The following is a 15011-nucleotide window of genomic DNA, read 5'->3' as shown; positions in this document are numbered from 1 at the left end:
AGACTTCCAGGAGAGACCTGCAGTCCAGCTGCAGTAGAAAGTGTTCTTCACCTCTTTGAAAGCCCCTTTCCCCCCCCTTGCACCCCAGCACAGCCCCCTTGCCGCTGCGGCATAGCAGGCAGCACTGGCTGCACGCCTGCCGGTGAGGTGCTGCCTCATCCCCATGCTCCATGTTGGGCTTTGGGCTCAAATACGAGGCAGGCCAACCACCCGCTGGCTTTTCTTTTTATTTAACAAAAATCACAGCAAAATAAAAAAGAGAGAAAAGAAGAAACACACTCATAATTGTTGCATCGAACAGATCTAGCAGCAAATACCTGAGCACAGTGCGAATGCTGCTCGTGCATCCCTGCCCAGGCAGGAGCATGGGGCAGCCTTTGAACACAGTGACAGGCTCAGGGACTGAGAAGGGGGGCAATGTCCCTGAGGAGAGCAGGGGCCGAGGGCAACATCACTGCCTGCTCTGCCACTGCCGTGGCCAACTGTTGCTGGCTGGGCCCGAGGAGCTTTGGGAAGGGGAAGCTGAGCATCAATAACTGGCCTATTTCTGAACCACTGCCCCCGGGGAGTCACTAACACCACGCTGGTGCCCATCAGCCATTTGCATCATGTGGTCAAGGCCATGGCCAAGCGGACACCAGCATTACACTGCAGCATCCACTGGTGCCATGGACACCAGCACTGGCATTACTGGCTCTATTTCCACCTGTGCAAGGAAGGGCAGGAGGGGAAACGGTGCAGGGAAGTCAGGGCTTGAGAGAGGAAGCGCATCAGCCATGCTCTGCCCCGAGGGCATCTAGGTTGTGCTCAGCGAGGGAGCAGCACAGTGCACAGCCGACGAGGTACATCTCCATCTCTCCCCTCCATCCCCACACTGTCCCATCCTGGCAGCCCTTCCCAGGGATGCAGAAAGGTCCAGGCTCGGGCCTGATGATGGAAAGCAAAGGGAACATACCAGTGCTGGAAGTCATGGCTGCTGTGCTGAAGGGAAGGCCGAGACCCCCCCCCCCAAACTCATCTCGCAGAACAGTCCATCAACCAGCTTCCAGCCAGGCTGCAAAGGCGGCAGAGGTGAGACTCCAAGCACCCATCGGGCGGAGGCTCCAGTCCAGCAGCTGCCGGCTCAGCCTGATGCAGGTTGCTTGGTGACACCGAAGACAGAGGGGAGAGAGCAGGCAGGGCTTTGCCCATCCCCATGCACTGGCACGAGTCCTGAGGATGGTCAGCCCCGCAGCTGGAGGTGGAAGCAGGTTGACTCCATGAGCTTCAGATTCACAGCTGGGAGACATCCCTGCTCCAGGCGCCAGGGCTGGCCACAGACTACTTTGGAGCCTACTCGCCTTGGAGTTTGGCCCGGGGAAGTGAAAACCCAGCTGTGATGAGTGTGATCCTCAGGGCAGGAACCTCCCCAGGGTCTCTTCCCCATGGTCAGGGCAGTCACCAAGGGGCGACCTCCCCTGGCCGAGCTGTGGCAGTGAAGTGGGGACCTGGCAGGGCTTGCAAAGCACCCACCACACTCATCACAAGCCCTTCCTGTGAAGATGCACAAGTTGCAAATGACAAGCTTGCAGGGCAGAAGTGGGGAGGGGTTTGCTCCTGGTGCCGTTTGCTGTGGCACCCATCCAGCTCAGCTCAGGGTGGCACTGGGTGCAGTGGCTTTTCCAGCCTGGCAGAAGGTGGTGACTGGGTGCAACAGCCCCAGGGCCACATTTATTTGGGGTGGAAGAGGGATTGCAGAGGAGACAGACTGGTCCCAGTTGGAGGGAGGAGGGATGGAGACCGAGACAAAGTATCCATGCCTCAATAGAGCATGTCTCAGCTCTTCCCAGCAGCCCAGTCAGACTTGGAAAAGCCTGTTTGGTGGTGAATAAACCCACCCCCAGGCTGATCCCGTTCCTGGTAGCTGCGCTGAGCACAGGGCCAGCTCTTACCTTCCTGGCAGAGCTGGTGTCCAGCTTCTCTTGGAGGCGAACTACCCACGGGTCTGGAGGGGGGGCACAGAGGCGCTTGCCCTTTGTGGTTATGAACCTGCCAGGCCCATGGGGAAAAAAAAACAAGAAGAGATGAGCCGGACACCCCGGGGATGCTCCAGCACAGCCCGAGCTCTCACCCACTGCCTCCCTCACTGCCCTCCTCTACCTCTACCTTGGGATGATTCTCTTCCCTGTCTTTTGTCCCATGTTTTCCCCTCCCAGCAGGTCTGCCCTGCTCTGATTGAGCCTCTGATCTCCAGGATCTCTTCCATATTCCTCCCTAATCCCTTTCTCCCAAACCCAGCTCAACCTCCCTCCTCCACACTGCTCTGCCTCCTTCCCTGCCTCCATACCTCTGCCATCGCCGACCTGGGGCTCTTGTCCCTCAGCCATCACCAGCCTGGGGCTCTTACACGGCAGCTGGGATGTCGCAGCCATCCTGCACCAGCTGGAGCCGGTAATCCTGCACTATCCGCCGCTGGGTGGGCCTCTCGCTCATCCACAAGCAGCAGTCAAGGATGCTGTTCCCACCGTGCACTGGAGGAGGAATGCACCACGCAGGCTGAAGTTGCTCTCCCTGGGTCAGCTGCACCTTCACCCAGCCTCCCTGGAGGGTGCGCAGGCTGCGGGACCACCCTGGCAGAGCGGGGCAGGATGGTGCCTGCCAGTGATGCCCTCGCAACACTTCCCTGACTGCACATGCAGGCACAAGCTCCAGGAGCCCTTTGCCTCCTTCCCACGGAAAACAAAGGAGGTGAGAAACAGCAGATAGGCGGAGGGCAACCCTTCTGCATGCCTGGGTCCCTCCCTCACCCCCAGGACCAGCACCAGCCAGCAAGCGGGGCAGGACGGGGGTCTTCACCTGGCTTCAGGATGCTGTGATGCAAATGCTGAAGATGCCTGTTCCCGAGGGGTTGGGAATGACTTTGGCTGTATTTGATGAAGCCATCACTGTTTTTGCAGCTACCCCATCACCAGCCCACCCCGCACTGATCAGTCCTGTGACAGCTGAGGGACATAGCTGTCTGCACTTTGCTGCAGGGTAGAGGAGCTTGGTCACCCTCCAAGGCTGGCAGTGACCAGGGATGCCTGTAACCCCAGGAAGCAAGGTGTGGTGCAGCACCACAAGGTGTTTGCACTCCCCAGCTCCTTGCAGCAGTGCAGAGGGCCTGGTGTCACCTGCCCAGACAACTGTGACCTGTGCAAAACCTTAGACAAAACCGAAACAATATTCCCAAGAACTACCAATAGATATATCTTAACTACCCAAGGATGTTCAAGATACTGAAAAGTTGTTGTAATGAAGGAGGAAACATCACAGAAGAAGGCAGCGAAGGTGCCATTCTGTATTTCCTCCATAAAAAACCTCTCAGAGGAAGAGGTATAATTGCTAATTGTCTCCATGAGGTGGTACCCGAAGTACAGTAATGGCTTCACTACAGAACCCAAATGCCAGATAACGCTCAAGGTCAGTGCTTTAATAACAAATCTCCCAGGCAAAACATCAATAATCACTGTAGAGCACAGCAAACTGCAACACCCAACACCAATCTTTAACAGCAAAAACAAGAGCATGGTGCAGATCAAGTAGACTGATACCGAGAGCAGATGAATCAATATTGTGACCAGCAACTGTTAACAGATACAAATTCCTTAATACACTCTGGTTAATCTGTTATTATCTCAAACCCTTCGAGCCCCACGTTGGGCGCCAAAAAGGACTTTTGTGGTTTAGCCTCAGCCAGCAACTAAGCACCACACAGCTGCTCGCTCGCTCACTCCCCCCATCCTGGTGGGATGGGGGAGAGAATTGGAAGGGTGAAAGTCAGAAAACTCGTGGGTTGAGATAAGAACAGTTTAATAATTGAAGTAAAATAAAATAGAATAGTAGTAATAGTAGTAGTAGTGGTAGTAGTAGTAGTAATAATAATAATAATAATATACAAAGCAAGTGATACACTCTGCAGTTGCTCACCACCCGCCGACCGATGCCCAGCCCGTCTCCGAGCAGTGATCGCTGCCCCCCAGCCAACTCTCCCCAGTTTATATACTGGGCATGACGTCATATGGTATGGAATAGCCCTTTGGCCAGTCTGGGTCAGCCCCCCCTGGCTGTGCTCCCTCCCAGCTTCTTGTGCACCTGGCTGGGAAGCTGAAAAATCCTTGACTGGTGTAAGCACTACTTAGCAACAACTAAAACATCAGTGTGTTATCAACATTATTCTCATCTTAAATCCAAAACACAGCACTATGCCAGCTACTAGGAAGAAAATTAACTCTATCCCAGCTGAAACCAGGACAGTCTGACACCAGCAGCCCCTCAAACATCGGCTCTGCTCTAACATGTGCCTTCCCTCCCAATCCCAGCCCTGCCACTTGCCCCCAGGCTGCCCCACACCAAAGGAGTGCCTTCCCTGCCAGTGCCAGTGATGCTCCCCTGGTGTGCTGGGGAAAATGAGACCAAGGTGATCTCAGCCCAGTGTGCACAAGCTGGGCTAGGGCACTGGAAGGCAGGATTGCTCCACTGCCTTTCCCAAGCACAGCTTTCCTGCAGGCTCCTGCCTGGACTTTGGGCAGGACAGAGTCCCTCTGTGACAGGTTACAAGCAGAGGACACAGGAGGGCTGCAACAGATCCCCAGCCACGGATCCCTCTAAAAGTCTGCTGGAAATGCAAAAGTGGACAAGAAACTGGATCCTGTCCCTTCCACAAGAAAAGCACCCTGAGAGGTTCCCTCTTACCATCCAGGATACATCCCAGTGCCAGGAGACTGAGGCAGAGAAGATGCAGCCACTTCATTTTGCTGCTGAGTCTGGCAGAGGATGGGCTGGAGGCAATGGTGCTCCAGGCAGGAGAGGTGAGCTCTGCACAGCTTCCCTGCACTCTGCCACTGGTGCTCCCTGCTGCCTATTTATCCTTCCAGTCTGTGGCTTTCACTTTCTTTTGGAGAAGAGGGGTGGGAAGTTGCAACAAGTCTTGCCACAGGCTGGATTTCAGTCTTTGAGCAGTTCCCAAATATCCTGACTGCTTTCCCTGCAGCCAGCTGCTCTGTGTCCCCAGAGCCAAACACCCTCCTGCCCTCTCCGCTGCCGGCACCTGGGGGCCAGGGGCTGCTGGTCAGGGCCAGAGCAGCCCCGGGGTCCCCTCACCCTGCGAAAGCACCCCAGGGCCCTGGGCAAGCACATGGGGGGGTCTCACCCCTTACATTTCCCAGTCCCTCCTCCGAGACATCTCTGGGATGTTACCATTAGATATTGCATAGGCTCAACCCACTGATGCTGGGGGGAGAACTTGCCTCAACTCCATTTTCTGGGTATATATCGGTACTGGGGTGATGCCTGGCTCCCCCTGAGCCCCCCCATCTGGTCACAGGAGCCTGGCTGGCTCCCCCTGCCCTCCCCATTGCCTCCATGTGGGGCACATCCAAAGCTGGTGGATGCCAGCTCCTCCCCGGGGGCTGGGCTGACACTGCAGAGCCCCCTGCAAAGAGGGGACTCCAAGAGCAGAGCCCTGACCCACTGGCAAGGGGTGCTGGGGGTGCTGCCTGACAGCAAACCCTTGCCTCCTTGCATGTTCGGTGGGTTTAGCAGCTACCAGAGCACGCCCGAGGTCTCGTGAGGGGTGCTGGGGGATGCGGGGGGTCCCCTCCTGTAGGGTAAACCCCTTAACCACCTCCAGCTGCAGGAGACCCCCTGCCCTCGAGCTGCCCGGAGTCCCTGCCGACACATGAGCAGGAAAGAGAGGCTCTGCCTCCTCCTGGCAGCTGTCTGGGTGCCAAGTAGGTAAAAGCACGGCTGCTCCAGTTGCCTCTGCTCCCCAGGAGGGGCACCGGAGGGTGAGGAAAGGGGCTTTCAGCTCGTGTTGTGAAAGGGGAATGTGATGGATTTCCCCCCCCCCCCTCCACTGGGGTCAGTGGGATTTCTAAGAAGAGAGTGGTCATCTCCAAAGTGCATCCCTGCAGCATGCAGGGAGGTTGCCCCATCCTCCTCGCAGGGCTGAGCCACGAGCCTCGGGGACCAGAAGAGACAATGCAGATGGGGAATAGGGGATGTTTCAGGGTCCAGGCTCTTCGGAGGCATACACAGGCAGGGAACGGGCAGGGGATCCAGTGAGATTTGGGAAGAGGGGAGAGCACTGTGTGTGCTGACCCATTTAAGTCTCATCCAGAGCAATTTGGGAGCACTGGAGCTCCAGCTCTGAGGACACCACAGGTAGCGTGAAGCATCCCTGAGCACTCACCCCTGCAGAAGCCTTGATAATGCAGTTGTTAATTAAAGTGGAAATCATATGGGATGGGGAAGGGGGATCCCCATGGGAAATCCAACCCATCAAAATGTAAATGGACTGTGTGAGCATCACCTCCATTCCCAGGCTCTCCTTGGGGAGCACCAGCCATGCTGCCACCCTCCCAGAGACCTGCCAGCTGCGGGAGCTCCCGCGGTGGCTGCTCCCTGCTGGGCTCACAGGCTCTGGCACGCTCCCCGGGGTACCTTGTGGTGCTCTGCTTTCCACCTCCGAGCCATGGAGCTGAGAAGGGCAAAGGGGGAATTCCAGCAAATTCCAGGCACAGCCAGTCCCTGGGGCAGGATCTGGCCTGGCTGCGTTCACCTCATTGTGAAATACTGGGCCGGCATCACAGCTGTTTCAATTTCCCTTGCATCTCCCAGAACAGGAGAGCCTCCCGCACGGCTCCCATTGCAGCCCCATCCCCAGTGTGGCACAGGGACTGGGGCCACGGCCAGCCCATGGGTCTCAGGGCCCTGCTGGATCTCCTCTAGCTGAGGGAACCCAGTCCATCTGATTTAAATGTAGTTAAAGAAAAAAAAAGCAAGCCATGCCTTTGCCCAGAGGGAGCAAAGATGGTCCTGAGGGTCTGGCTAAGAGGGATGCAGAAGGTGCCAATTCCTGCTCTGTTAGAGCCCATCTGTCCCTAACACTCATTGCCTTCAGCATCATTGATGTTGAGGTCACTAGGGACAAAGGGCAGCAGAGCCAAGACCCTTCAGCTGGGTCCCGCTCGACCCCCCCCAGGTGAGCACTCATCTCCCAGGGTCCCTGCAATGCATGTGTCCTTCTGCATTGTCATTGTGCTGCGCAGTTTCACAGCCAGGTGCTTCCTGTAAATGTCTTCAGATGTGTTGTGATGGCACCAAGATGGCAGCAGCCAGGTGGGATGCCCCCAGCCCTGGCTTCCTGCCGTCATGCCACCTGGCCTCCTCTCTGCAGCCTCTCTGGGGGGGTTTCAGAAGGGGGTGGTTGGGGAACAGCTCTGAGACCTGTGCAAAAAGCAGCCCATCAGCCATTTCCTTGTCATTTCCCATGTGTCTTGGCAGGAAGGATGCCGAGTGAGGCTGCACCCCAAACTCACCTGTGGACAGATCTAAAAGCACATAGGATGAACCAAAAGCCCTGGGGGCTGCTGTCTTTCACTGTTCTGTTGGCTCTTAGGTTGATGCTGGGCAGAGGAGGCTGTGGGGTTCATGGCCTGGTGCAGCTCTGGGACACGGCTCATGTCAGCCCTGCTGCAGGACATCCTTGGAGGTGGGCAGATGCTTTTCCACTGCCCTTTGCAGAGCTGCAGCCCAGGAGCAGATCTGCAGTCCCCAGCAGGATGGGAGGGAAGCAGAGGGACCTGGGGGTCTGAGCAGATAGAAGAAAGACCGGCAGCACGAGGACTCACCAAAGCTGAGGAGCTCCAGCCACCAAAATGGAGGATGGGGGAAGAAGGGCATTTGGGAGCTACATGGAGGTGAAGAAAGGGTTGAGAGGAGGCTCTGGGCTGGAGACCTCTAGGACAGGGTGGGTGCCAAGGGATTGCTGGAACTGGGGAAGACCCTGAGGCAGGAAGGGTGGGAGTCCCTATCGCCCACCAGCCATTTCTCCACTTCCTCTCCGCTCTCAAGATGGTGGCAGACCCCAGGCAGGGCCACCTTGGTGGAGAGAGCACCAAAAAGCACCTTCAGCTTCAGTTGGAGACCATAGCCCCTCTAGCACCCATGCGGCCCTGGAAACAGCACTTGGAACCTGCTGGGGCTGCTGCGGTGTAGCCAGCTCCTTCTTCTCGGGAATGGCATGGGGCAGAGGGACTGACCCCATGCGCATGTCTCCAGGTGAACCTCACTGGAGCTCAGCCCAGCACTTCAGCTCAGCACACTCTGCTGCCAGTGCAAGCCCAGAGCACCATCTGCACCAGCTAATGACTTGAGCTATTCATTTGGCCCAGGTTCAAGACTTCCCTTTTCTTGGCTGTACTCTGTGGTTTCTGTCTTGCCTGGCTACTTTCTGCTGTCACCGAAGCCTTCCTGCTCCAGGGTGGCTGAGTTCTCCTAACTTTTTGCTCTGTTTGACACAGTTGTAATTTTCTTGCCTTCCCTGCAAAATGTCTTAGGGTGCTTATACTGCCCTTGCATACCCACTGCCCTGGCACACACTGCATCGACTCTGCCCTGTCTTTGCACGTGGGGCAAAGCAGCGGGTTTGCCATGCCCAGGGGTACAACTGTGTGAATCCTCCTCTGCTGCTTTACTGTGGCATTGTCTTAGATCATCTTCTTTATATCACTTGTCTCAGCTGGGGTCTGTGGATTCAACTCCTCCATGGAGCAGGGGTTTTGGCCCCCACTGCGGTGCTCCAGATCCCAGCCTATTGCCTCTCCCTTCAGCATCTTGCAGGGAATCTCCTCGGTGGTGTTTCCCCGGTGCCATCTCACCCCGCCGTGCCCACACCACGCACAATGGCAACACTGTGGCCACCTGCCTCACCAGCAAGAGGTTCCTACTAATCCTGACACCTTTTCCTTAAAAGCAGCATTCTGCAGTAAAGCTGAAAGCAGTGTGCGAATGCCCATGCATGCGGCACACATGGGGCTGCATCTGTGCATCTGTGTCTGTGCTCATGCGTGCCTTCCTGCACAAGTGTCTGTGCCCGAGTGTAGGACAAACTCCAGCGCTCTTCCACAAGCCCTGCTTCCCTGCTTTTAGGGTAAATTTTAGGGTAAATTAGAGCACCTCTATGTGCATGTTTTTTAACCTGTCTTAGCCTAAGGCCCACCTAGCATTTGAAGGGGAAAAAACCACCCGTGTGGTGTTTACATTTGCAGCCACGGAGAAACATTTCACATGCCAGCTCGCTCCTGACATCTGCTCGCGCTTTGCTGTTTGTAGTTGCAGACGTATTTGGTTGGGCCTCATTTCTAGGGGGTTTTTGCAATCATTTCACAATCTCCTGACACCATGACCAGCACAACAGAGTCCCGCAGAAAGTAGGGCCAGCCTCACAGCGTCTTGACACGGCATGTCCCCAGCAAACCCAGGGCTGCCTCTGGTGGCGGGCTGCCTCCCACAGCAGCCCTGTCTGACTCCCAGTGCAGGGGTGTCAGTTCCCAGGCCAGAGCACAGCCTCGTTAATAACTTGGTTTAATGCTGTTTTCCCAAAGCAGCTGGGAGCACAGAGCCCAGCTGCTGCTTTGAGCAAGTGGTGCTTGTCTGGGGAGGGCCACAGTTGGAGGGACAGGCTCAGCCATGGGCAAAGGACGCCGTGTACAAAAACGTTTTATGTCCCCGTGTTTGCTGGCATTTCAGGAACCCTCGGTGGGGATGGCTGAGCAAACAGGATGGCTTCACATCACTGGGCAACACAGCAATACAGGAGCTGCAAGAGAGGGGACTCGCATGGTCCCCCTCTCCTGTGCCAGCAGCTCCCAGCCCCTGCACCCCCGGAACGCAGTGTCCAGGGGGGCTGCAAGAGCCAAGACCTGGGGGACAGTGTATGGGCAGGAGAACAGCCCCTCCACTAAGGATGGAGACCCCCCCATGCTGTCCTTCCTGCCCCACCAAAGCCCATAACAACAGCCAGAATGAATTTGGTTGTAAAGGATATATTTCATTGCTTCGCATCCTGTCCAAACGCTGGTCTGGCAGATGGCCGCGTGCTCCCATGTGGAGGAGAGGGCAACACAGAGCCAGCTCAGCGCCCGTCCCATACTCTAAGCACCACATCTACCCATCTTTTAAATACCTCCAGGGATGGGGACTCAACCACTTCCCTGGGCAGCCTGTTCCAGTGCCCAACTACCCTTTCAGTGAAGAAGTTTTTCCTAATATCCAATCTAAACCTCCCCTGGCGTAACTAACTTGAGCCCATTTCCTCTTGTCCTATCACTTGTTACTTGGGAGAAAAGACCGACCTCCACCTCACTACAGCCTCTTTTCAGGTAGTTGTAGAGAGCAATAAGGTCTCCCCTCAGCCTCCTCTTCTCCAGGCTAAACAACCCCAGCTCCCTCAGCCGCTCCTCATAAGACTTGTGCTCTAGATCCTCCACCAGCTTCGTTGCCCTTCTCTGGCCATGCTCCAGCACCTCAATGTTCTTCCTGTAGTGAGGGGCCCAAAACTGAACACAGTACTCGAGGTGCGGCCTCACCAGTGCCGAGTACAGGGGCACTATCACCTCCCTGGTCCTGCTGGCCACACTATTTCTGGTACAAGCCAGGATGCCATTGGCCTTCTTGGCCACCTGAGCACACTGCTGGCTCATGTTCAGGTGGCTGTCAACCAACACCCCCAGGTCCTTTTCCGCCAGGCAGCTCCCCAGCCACTCCTCCCCCAGCCTGTAGCATTGCCTGGGGTTGTTGTGACCCAAGTGCAGGACCCGGCACTGAGCCTTGTTGAATCTCATGCAGTTGGCCTCGGCCTGTCAATCCAGCCTGTCCAGATCCCTCTGTAGGGCCTTCCTACCCTCCAGCAGATCGACACTTCCACCCAACTTGGTGTTGTCTGCAAACTTACTGAGGGTGCACTCAATCCCCTCGTCCAGATCGTTGATAAAGATATTAAACAGGACTGGCCCCAATACTGAGCCCTGGGGAACACCACTTGTGACCAGCCACCGACTGGATTTAACTCCATTCACCACAACTCTTTGGGCCCAGCCAGCCAGTTTTTTACCCAACAAAGAATATACCACGAGCAGCCAGCTTCTCCAGGAGAATGCTGCAGGAAACAGTGTCAAAGGCCTTACTAAAGCCCAAGTAGACAACATCCACAGCCTTTCCCTCATCCACTAAGCGGGTCACCTTGTCATAGAAGGAGATCAGGTTGGTCAAGCAGGACCTGCCTTTCATAAACCCATGCTGACTGGGTCTGATCCCCTGGTTGTCCCATACGTGCCACGGGTATGTGTCACTCTCACCCCACTGCTGTGCTGCCCCCCGCTTTCCCCTGCCTAGCTCTTCAGGCCTGACTTAGACCCACTGCCGCTTCTGCCACTTGGGTCTGCCACTGGGATATGGGGACTGTCCCTTCTTCTTCTCCTTCTTGTCCTTCTTGTCCTTCTTGTCCAGGTTCTGCATCAGCTTCTGGACAGCGGGGTCAGTGGGAGAGGCTCAGATTTTCTTGTTCCTCTTGATGGTAAACCTGGGGGTCCAGGCAGAAAGGTTTGCTGGGGGGTGGGTAGGGGGGAGGACATGGGGAGGGAGGGCTTGGCTGGAGCCAAACTGCTCCAGATGGCCCCGACCACAGCGGGGTACTCACACGACAGCATGCAGTAAACATCCCGACTTGGGTCCCTGGAGGCTGTAGGACTTCACCCAGCTGCTGGGGATGACTTTCTGGCTGTTCTTCAGGCAGCAGTCCAAGGCCGAGCTGCCAATGCCTGGGGGCAATGGGGGCATGTGGGATTTCGGACCCTCACCGAGCCAGGGCACCTTCCCAGCCCCAGGGGGAGCACAGCACAGCCAACTGACAGCACAGGGCTTGCTTGGTATCGTTCGCGGGAGAGATGCTGGGGCAGCCACGTGAGGGTGGGAGCTCCCAACCCCAGTGCCCTGTTATAGGTCGGACCCTGCTGCAGGGATATGTGACACCAATTTCACTGCCAGTGGAGGGGAAACTAAGGCAGAGACAGGCTCCTTGCAAAGGGACTGAACCTTGTTCTCCCACCTGTGCCATTCAACTTGGGGTGCTGCTGCCCCTCCAGCCACGTGCACACACACATGCTCCCCCCCCGCCTGCAAAAGCTAAGCAAGCACTGCAAGCCAATGCCACACACCAACCGGGCATGTACGTACACACACACACATGCACATCCCCCTACATATGACTGCACTGCAAACCCAACACCTGCAGCCATGCATGCATGCAAATGCACTGCAAACAATCCCTGTTCACTGCAACCATGCCACCTAGCACCCTGAGCAGACCCTGCCGAGCACCCATCCCCTGCCACATCCCACCACAGGTGGGCAGGAGGGCTTCGTGCCCCTCACCTTGAGCCTGAGCGATGAGGAGGGTAGCGGCCAGCAGGAGCAGTGGCAGGAGGAGGCGCAGAGCCATGGTGGGTGCTGTGGGTGCTGAGCTGGGCAAAGCTGGGGAGCAGGACACACACTGCTGTCTTGTGCTGAGGCTGCTCTTATTTATCTCCAGATGCTTTGCTTTCATTTTCATCTAACCTGGCAGGCAGCCCACCAGCTGGCCAAGAGCTGGGTGATGGAGAAGCAGGAGGGTGGGGGATTCCTGTAAGTCACAAGCCCCCCTTTATGGACACATCCTGTCTTGTTCCCAGCTGCCCGTCATAGCGCGGGGTGCCAGGTGGGGGGCATGCCAGAGACACAGCCCCTATCACAGCTAGATGAGTTTGTGGGCTTCTGTTTCCTACCAGGTCCCACAACCTGCTGCTACCTGCTCTCGGCAGGTTGGGTGTTGCTGCTTGTCTGTTTGTTCCCCAGGCAGGGACCCTGGTGGGTGGCCAAGCTATTAAAGGAACCAAGGAGTCAATCGGTTTTGCTCTCAAGCCAAGCCACCCACCCCACATAGGTGTGAAGGGGCTCTGGGTGACCCCCACATGCCAGCCCCCTGAGCCCCCATCTCTGTCTGGCTGCCTCGGGGACCTCCCCAGACAGCTGAACACATCTGCAGGGCTGGGATGTGCAGGGGCTGTACTGCAAATGGGGCTGGGGAAGATAGCACAGCCCATTGTGCATTGGTGCTGATACCAAATTGTGGGGAGCTGAGGATGAGCAGGGACCTTGACTGGCTGGAGGAACAAGCTGACGGGAACCTCCTGAGGTTCAACACAGACAAGATGCGAAGTCCCACGGGTGAGACGGCGTGACTCTGTGCAGCCAGACAGGCTGGGCATGGCTGGCAAGACAGGGGCTATGCAGAAATGGACCTGGGGTAGCTGAACAGGAGTCCTCAGGGCATCCCTGTGGTGGCAAAGGCCACCCAAAGAGATGGCCACATGGATGGACCAAGCATTGAGCAACCTAGTGTAATGCTGGTCCTGCTCTGAGCATGGGATGGTCAGAGACCTCCACATTTTCACATGAATGCCAGGCGATGGTCCAAGAGACCAAGGATGGAGGTTTCACGACCGCTTTGGGCAACCTGTCCCAGTGCTTGAAATGTTCTCATGTGTGTCATGGTTTATCTGATCTGCACCATGCTCTTGTTTTTGCTGTATGTGTTAGACTGGTGTTGGTTTTTGCAGTTTGCTGTGCTCTGCAGTGATTAGTGATGTTTTGCCTGGGAGATTTGTTTTCAAAAAAGGTATATCCATTACAATCACCACCCCTGGTCCCTTTGGGCCAGGTTATAGGGATTAACATTGCAATGAACTCCTCCCCTTGCTCCTAGCCTGGCTAGCAACAAGGGGTTCCTGCTATAGTAATTCCCATAACATGCAACTCAAATCCCGGGTTACAACAATTTAAAGGTATTTCCATTACAGTCTCCACCCCTGGCCCCTTTGGACCAGACCATTGGGTTTAACACTGCAATGGACTCCTCCCCTTGCCCCTGCATCGTCTTGGACTTATCCACAGACTGCAGTCCCTTAGGGGTTTACCTGCTCCAAGTGGAGCCTTATCTATGAGCCACAGTCTCTCCAGGGGTATACCTGCTGTGGCATAAACTTATCCACAGCCACATCACTTAGAGGTGCACCTGCTCCAGCATGGCCTTACCCATAGCCACAGTCCCTTCAGAAGTAAACTTGCTCCAACATGTCCTTACCAATGGCTGCAGTCCCACCAGGGGCGTACCTGCTCTGGCATGGGCTTATCCACATCCACAGACGCTTCAGGGTGTCCTGCTCCCATGTGGACTCATCCACAGGTCACAGTCCCTTCAACTCGAGTTCACACTGGAGTTCCAGCCTGTCCAGTACAGCAGCACAGAAACAGCAGAGATGCCCTGGCCATCTGCCAGCCCAGGCACATGGCCATTGCTGTTATCAAAATGTTCCCAGGCACAGCAGAGTAAGATGATAAGCAGTACAGCAAGCAGCAAAAGCAAAAAGCAGCCACTAATGAGCACTAGACTCTAATATACGGTAAGGCAAGCAAGCCCCGTGGCAAGCACAGAAGCCTGCCGATTAATAGTTAAACAGCAATAACAGCTATAAATTCGATCTAGCACATTCCAATCAAATCTGTTGTTATCTCAAGCCCTTTGTGCCCCACGTTGAGCGCCAAAAAGGACTGTGGTGGTTTAACCCCAGCCAGCAACTAAGCACCACACAGCCGCTCACTTGCTCACTCCCCTCCAGTGGGATGGGGGAGAGAATCGGAAGGGTGAAAGTGAGAAAACTCGTGGGTTGAGATAAAGACAGTTAAATAGGTAAAGCAAAAGCCACACATGCAAGCAAAGCAAAGCAAGGAATTCATTCACTCCTTCCCATCGGCAGGCAGGTGTTCAGCATCCCCAGGAAAGCAGGGCTCCATCACACGTAACGGTTACTTGGGAAGACAAACGCCATCACGCCGAACGTCCCCCCCCTTCCTTCTTCTTCCCCCAGCTTATATACTGAGCATGATGTCATACGGTATGGCATAGCCCTTTGGCCAGTCTGGGTCAGCTGTCCTGGCTGTGCCCCCTCCCAGCTTCTTGTGCACCTGGCAGAGCATGGGAAGCTGAAAAGTCCTTGACTGGTGTAAGCACTACTTAGCAACAACCAAAACATCAGTGTGTTATCAACATTATTCTTATCCTAAATCCAAAACACAGCACTCTGCCAGCTACTAAGAAGAAAATTACCTCTATC

The 15011-nt window shown here is 55.7% G+C and overlaps 1 long non-coding RNA gene and 1 other non-coding gene across 4 annotated transcripts; both read right to left on the bottom strand.

Annotated features, from left to right (window-relative positions):
• Window positions 1-276: 276 nt before the first annotated feature.
• LOC104012657 (uncharacterized) lies at window positions 277-9010 on the bottom strand. Of its 2 annotated transcripts, none has more exons than XR_015705973.1 (4): window positions 3932-9010; window positions 2327-2510; window positions 1932-2028; window positions 277-1234 (listed from the first exon to the last, which is right to left on the bottom strand). It is a non-coding gene; the product is annotated as an uncharacterized LOC104012657 (transcript). The 2 variants fall into 2 exon arrangements; XR_015705972.1 differs by having other exon boundaries at window positions 3949-3970.
• A 10-nt stretch (window positions 9011-9020) lies between these two features.
• On the bottom strand, window positions 9021-14726 carry LOC104012556 (uncharacterized). 2 transcript variants are annotated; one of them, XR_015705970.1, is made up of 4 exons: window positions 14011-14726; window positions 12235-12481; window positions 11501-11621; window positions 9021-11383 (listed from the first exon to the last, which is right to left on the bottom strand). It is a non-coding gene; the product is annotated as an uncharacterized LOC104012556 (long non-coding RNA). The 2 variants fall into 2 exon arrangements; XR_015705971.1 differs by having other exon boundaries at window positions 12235-12447.
• Between the last annotated feature and the right edge of the window lie 285 nt (window positions 14727-15011).

The sequence above is a fragment of the Nipponia nippon genome, unplaced genomic scaffold, assembly GCF_047370975.1.
Source record: "Nipponia nippon isolate SJK-2023a ecotype South Korea unplaced genomic scaffold, ASM4737097v1 scaffold_27, whole genome shotgun sequence".
In the NCBI taxonomy this organism is placed as follows: Eukaryota; Metazoa; Chordata; class Aves; order Pelecaniformes; family Threskiornithidae; genus Nipponia; species Nipponia nippon.
The sequence above is the reverse complement of the archived record's forward strand: the minus strand, read 5'-3'. Positions and strand labels throughout refer to the sequence as shown.